The sequence below is a fragment of the Ochotona curzoniae genome, unplaced genomic scaffold (genome assembly GCF_017591425.1).
Source record: "Ochotona curzoniae isolate NIBS_2020 unplaced genomic scaffold, NIBS_Ocur_1.0 contig_883, whole genome shotgun sequence".
Lineage (NCBI taxonomy): Eukaryota > Metazoa > Chordata > Mammalia > Lagomorpha > Ochotonidae > Ochotona > Ochotona curzoniae.
Window position 1 is genome coordinate 69,249,206 of NW_024466599.1, and position 6,896 is coordinate 69,256,101.

Below are 6,896 nucleotides of genomic sequence, written 5' to 3' on the forward strand. Positions count from 1 at the left end.
TCCCTTACGGAGGGCATAAACCCTCTGCAAAAATTTCACCAGAGAGAACCGTGCGCCCATGTCTATAACCAGAAGCGGTGGTTCCTATACCTCCGATTTATGCTCCTAGTCACCCGAAAGTTCTCCCTCTCAGAGCTCCTTACCTGTCTTATGGCCGCAGTTCTGACTCCGTCCCGTTTGAAACGGGAGGCCCCCTCCAGGTCCCGGGTTTCGGGCACCAGTTGTCGCGCCCACGTGTCTTATTGTCCCGCAATAAGACGCAGACGCGAGTGGAGTCTTCTGCGGTAAAGTTTATTGCGCGCACAAAGATGAGGAAGAGGAAGGGGGCCCCAACCCCTGCAGGCTTTCTACTCTTATGTGCTGACCGGCCCCGCCTCCGCCGATGATAGGTCGGCGTCATGATCACGCAGGGTCCTGGGCGACCAGATTCGTCAGTCCCCAGTGTTCACGTGCCGGCCACGCCGCAGCTCACTGCGCATGCCCTAGGCGCCTGCGCAGTACCGCGAAGGCTACGTGACTTCCACCACGCATGAAGGTGTGGCTTCTCCGGCCGGCGCCATTTTAGACACAGCATGTGGCCAGTGCATACAGATGCGGCTTGCAACAGGGATCCCCAAAGATACCACATTTGAGGTGATCCCAGACCTGACTCCTGTGTCTGCTTGCCAGTACAGGGTCCGGCTCAGTCTGTCATCCACACCAGCCTACACACAGGTAGTTCCAATTACTGGGTCAGTTCTGTCTCCAACCCCATCTCTTTCACAAACCAATGGATGTTGTGGCCCAGTCCAACCCTACCCACCACATGCTCAGCTCTCATGAGTACCAGGGGGAACTGCAGCCTAGTCTGAGTGACCCCAAAGACCCTCACTGGACCAGCCCCCAGCTCTGGTTCCTATGCTTGCTAGAGTGTGCAGCAGACTGGCCCAGTCTGTGTTGCATCCCGTTCAGCTCTGTACACATCAATGCACATTGAAGCTGAGCTCAGTCCAACCTACCCCACTGTGAAGCCCACACTCATGCTGGGGGATGCTACCGCTTGTCTAGCCAGGCCCTTCCCCAGTCTTGATTCTCATGCTCACCAGTGGGAATTGCAGCCCATCAGAGGGATGCCCACAGTTGCCCTACTAGGCCCACTCCAGCCATGGATCTTACACTCTCTAGGTGGTTCTGCAATTTAGCTTGACAGGACTTAGCCCCAGTCCCAGCACTTGCCAGCTGATGCTGCAGCAAAGCCCAACCAGCCTGCCCTTACTCTGACTCATGAATGTCCCAGTGGATACAGTCGGTTAGCCTAGCCTGGTTTCCCCTTAACCCAGTTCATAAGCAGGCCAACAGGTGTTATAGCCCTACCTGGCCTGATGTGCCCCCCGTCCCAGTACTCAGGCTCACCAGTGGGAGCAGTGGCCCAGCAAAAGAGCCCCGCACAGTCCCTATACTAGGCTAACACCATGCTTCCCCTAAACCTACCCCTGGTCTCACATGTGCTGGTAGGTGCTGTGGTCCAGTCTAGCATGGCCTACCTCACCTCAGCATTTGCTGTCAGGTGTTATAGCCTGGCCTGGCCCAGTCTGTCCCCAGTCCTAGCTCAGGCTGGTGGATGCTACAAGTCTAGCCCAGCCCAGCCATTCCTAAAGTGAACTGGCTGGTGCTGTGGCCTGTCCTGACCCACCCTACCCTATCCTCGCCCTCAGATCTGGCAGTGGGTGTTATTAACTGGCTCGGCCTGGCCTACTCCCAGACCTGACCACACTTACTGGCAGGTACTGTAACCTGGCCTGGTCTGGGCTGCTCCCAGCCTTAGTTCTTATGCTCACCTGCAGGGACTACATCTTGTCCAAAGAGTTCCCCAAGCTCTTCTATCAGGTACCTCCCAGTGGCAGACCTCACCACACCAGTGAGTCTTTGGCCCAGGCTGGCTTACTCCACCTCTTGTCCTGGATGGAACAGTAAGTAGCCTTGCCCCTTCAGCCCATCTATCTGGTTCTAACTACAGTTGGGTGCTACAGCCCAGTCACATCTGGCCCATGCCCAGACATAGCTCTCATGTGTATCAGTCAGGGCAGAGACCATCCCAGCATATCCTACACCACCCTGGCTTTCATGAGCACCAGTATGTGCTAGAGTCTAGCCCAGTCCGGATCATCCCAGACCCAGTCCCATCTATGCTGAGGGACACTATAGTTATGTCCAGCCTAAATGGCCACCCCCATTCTGGCTTTTGTGTTCACCAGGGAGCCACAACCTAGCTGGGATGTCCCCTTAGCTCCCAACCAGGCCTATTCCAATCTACAAATCTTGAACATGCCAGTGTTTGCTCTGACCCAGCTTATCATAATCCACCCCCCTGTTTTGGTCTTTATCATCAGATGTTGTGGCTTGTCCTGTTCCAGCCTGCCCCAGTCCTAACTCTCGCTATTGGGTGCTGCAGCCTAGCCCTGCCCATTCTGCTCCCATCCATGGCTCCTGGAGAATGGTAGATATGATAGCCTGGTTCAGTATGACCTGCTCTCCAGCCTGGCTCCTGCATATGCCAGTGCGAGTCCTGCCAGGTAGGTCCCCAGCCCTAGCTTTAGTGTGCACTGGTAAGTGGTGGTCAGTGGTGATCCATGCTCAGTAGCCAAGCTCAGGTCTTCCATGTGGCTTAGTGCATCAGTCTGACCCATAAAAGTTCTCCAGCATCCCCCCCCTCCAAAGTTCTTGGTCTCAGCACCCCCTTTAAAAATAGGTACAGTGGCCCTGTCGAAGGAAGTCACTCAGAAGTCATTCCTTGCCTGGAACATATTCCCTCAGCGGTCTTCTGTCCCACACTACTCCTTACTCCCTTCCCTGACCAATCCACGGGCCACGCACATGGGGAAATCCCCAGGCTTGCTCTGCTTGCCTAGACACAATACCCCAGGTCTCTGTATGCCCCCACTGGCACCATCTTCCAGGCTCCCACAAGCATGCTGCCAGGCTGTGTCCTGGACTGCCTGGGACCAGGCTGTGCCCACTACAACCCAAAGTAGTTATTATAGCTTTCTTCTGTTGGTAAGAATCATATGAAATTAACAATATTCCTGTGTGTTTTGCAAGGCAAGAACATTTCATGCAATTAAGCCTCAACGTGGGATACTTGCATCTCATGTCAGTCCCTAGTTCAAGTTCAGACTCCACCTCCAATTTCAACTTCCTGCCAATGCACACTCTGGGCGGCGGTTTCTCCAAATGCAACAGAAACCCTAGATATTCACAAAAACCTATTGTAATAGTGAGGTATAAAGCTGAAAGAACCCTTTCTAAAATGAACTATCGGTAATAAACACAATTTTGTGTCACCCATTGAACAGACACAAGACTGCCTATTTTTCTTCAGAAAATTGTGTTGCAGGCAGATATCCGGTGCTGCTTTTGAGAGATGGCTCGGGATGCCACATTCTATCTCACAGTATCTGGGATTAAGTCTTGCTTCTATTTCCCATTCCAGCTTCCTGGGGAGGCCTCAGATGATAACTCACATCTTTGGGTCTCTGCCACCTGTATGGGAGACCTGCGTTGAACTGCAACCTCCTGGCTTTGACCTGGAGCCCAGGCCTGGCTGTGGAAACAGTTGAGGAGTGAACAAGCCTTTCAAACAAATAAATTTTAAAAAATTACATGGATTGTTACCATACAAAAAATTTACCAGATATAGCAAACATGTTTTATCAGCCAGTTAGACTAAAAAGACAACAATAACATAATAATAAAGTATTGCATGGGATTTTATGTTTATGACATTTTAAATTTGTAATACATTATGATTTTTCTCATTCTAAATATCGACTTGTTCATGATTTTGCATTTGTGATTTGGCATTTAAGAAAAAAAAAAAAGTCTGCAAATTGGCAGGGCTTCCTGAATCCTGTCCCCCTGACTTAGTTCTGTGCCCTTCACGCTTTCTGATCATGAATTTGATGTAATGAAATGGGAAGATGTGCTTTCCTTTATGCACTTAAATACTTAGGTGAGGTGTCTAGAAATTAAAAGTGACAGGCAGACATCTGTGTTGGGATGACCCATAGGGGCCACCACTGTGACACAACAGGTCACACCTGCAGGGCCAGCATCCCATATGAGCACCAGTTCAATCCCAGATGCGCCACTTCCAATCCAGCTCCCTGTTTGTGCGCCTGGAAGAGCAGCAGAAGATGGCCCAAGTGTTTTGGACTCCTGCCACCCATTTAAGAGGCCATGGAAGAAGCTCCTGGCTCGTGACTTCAGAATGGGCAAGAGTAGAATGGATGGGGTGGAAGTTCTCGGATCCATGAATGTGATGATACTGACCAGCATCTTATAGGAATTCTGCTTAGACTGGGAGGATGAGCATTGTGCAAAAAAGGGCTTTGAAGATGTTTCACGCCTTCACCTTCTGCCTGGATCAGGTGAGCAGATGAAGGGGAGAGAGACCTGATCCAGCTGTCTCTACAGGTGCCATTCCCTCTGGGAGCGTGAGCAGAGAGCAGCCTTAGCCTCAGCCTATTCAAGGTATTCTCAAAACCATTTTCCCGTGGAACATTGGTGAGAGCTGTGCTAGCACTTGGCTCTGATCTTCAGGAAGAACAGTGTTTATAGAAAAAATAATGGCCTCAATTATTTTCATTTTTCTTCTGTGCATGTTATAGCTTTCACTCTTCTGTACCACTACTCGCGCAGCTGCCAGTGGCACCAGTGAACTAAGAACAAGTCCAGTTAGTGAAGGGGATGCTGACCGCCGTAACAGGTAAGCCATGGACACTAGGTGGCGCCATGCAGTGGTTTCTTCCCCTGTCTCACTGCAGTGTGGGTGTCCCAGCTGCCAGCCAGTCACTACCTTTTTGGCTTTGCCCACTCCTTGGGTTTTAGAGTTTTGCAAGCAGCCTGACTTTGGGTCAGGGAGGAGACCCTTGATGTAGAAGAGACGCACACCACATCCATGGGTGCAAACCTTCCTGCCTACAGGTGCAGGAATGGAGTGAATGCTGTGATTCTTGGTCAGGTCATCATTGCCTAGTGATGGCTCTGCCCTCTAGAAAGGAAACCCAGTCTCTGTATAGACATTGCCTATGAGGACTAAAATGAACCAGAAAAAAGCCCCAGAATTCTCACAGGTCAGCAATTTCTTTTGTATGTTCACACTGGCTCTGTAGTTTGATGCGGTTTGGTATACACAGAAGTTGTCTTGGTTTTGTTTTTTGTTGGCTAAATATTCTGGGGAAATAGTTATCCCTTCTGTAAGTGCTGGGTAATGGGAAGACCAAACGTAGTCAAATGTGTCTTCGGTAAGAGCCAGTACTATGCAGAGCAAGTGAAATTGCTGCTTGCAATATATCCCATATCAGAGTGCAGGTTTCATTCCTGGCTGTTCCGCTTCTGGCCCAGCTCCCTGCTAATGCACTGGAAAAGCAGTAGAAGATGGATCAAGTACTTGAGTCCTGCCGCTCACCTGGGAAATCTGGACGAAATCCCAGGCTCGTGGCTTCTTTCTGGCCCAGCCACAGCCTTTGCAGCCATTTGAGGGTATGAACAGGCAGATGAAAGAGCTCTCTGTTTCTCTGTCATTCTGTCATTTTGCATTCCCAAAAAGTAAATACATTTGTTCTGAAAGGTAGAGGCTAGTATTGTATTATTGCAGGTTGAGCAGAATGTAGCACGTCAACATCCCATGTGGGCACTAGTTTGTGTCCTGATAGCTCCACTTCTGATCCAACTGCCTGAGAAAGCAACCGAAATGGCCGAAAGTGCTTGGGCAACTGTCATCCACGTGGGAAAGCCTGATGAAGCTTCTGGCTGTGTCCAGGTTCAGCCCTGGCCAATGCAGCCATCAGGAGTGAACCAATGGATGGAAGCTCTCTTAATCGCTCCCTCTTGCTGGATGTTTGACTTTCAGATAAGTAACTAAATATTTTTATTTGTTGATTTTCTTTTAAGTTACTCCAGGTAATCTCTTGAGTTTCCCCCTGTGTTCATTCTAGAACTGTCTTTTGGGACCAGGGCAGCTGGTATTCCTCTTAGTGGAGCAGATTATTCACCCTTTGGCTGGGAGTTAGTGGAAGAAGTTAGCTTGGTTTTGAGATCATATTCGGTTTACCACATATAGTCGCTCTGACTGTGTGCTGCCCCCAAAGGGACCCTTTGAAAGAACATCCTCAGCATTCTAGCCATCATAGACTTTTTTTTAAGGTCTTTTATAATTACAGTTTTCTAGCAGATAGCAATAATGAGTGTTGTTCCAACATGAGTTATAAAAGCACAATAGTGCCCCAATGTCCTTGGTTTAGCCCTTCATAGATTAACTTTCCTAAGCCCAAGGGTAATAAATGGAAAAATCCCAGAAACATATAACTTGGAAGTTGCATGAACTCCTGAGCAGCTTAATGAAATCTCATATCATTGCTCTTCATTTCACCTCACCTGTGAATTGTCCCTTTATCCAGTGTATGCACACTGTGACCACGACCCACTCACCGGTCACTTAGTAGCCAGCTCAATTAGTTGGTCAACTATAAGAGTCTCACAGTGCCGGTGTTAGACAGTAACCTGTACCTGTGTCATCTCATGTAGGCATGGTGTCACCTGGCGTCATTACAAGGATATGGACAGTACAGTAGATGTTTTGAGAGATAGAACTCTTTCCATAATCTTAACTATAGTATGTGTGCTCATCTCTTGATATGTCTGTAAGTTAAAGTGTATCTTAGGCATTCATGCATAGGGGAAAAAAAAACATAGAATTAAGAGTTTGGTATTACTATAGTTCCAGGCATCTCTTGTAGGTCTTGCAATGTAACCCTCATAGGATCGACCCCCATCCCTTGGCGCTAATGTTGTGTGACAGCAAGGTGCAGCCCCACCCTTCCTCCCCTGTGGACACAGGAGAGAGAGAGAAAAAAAAA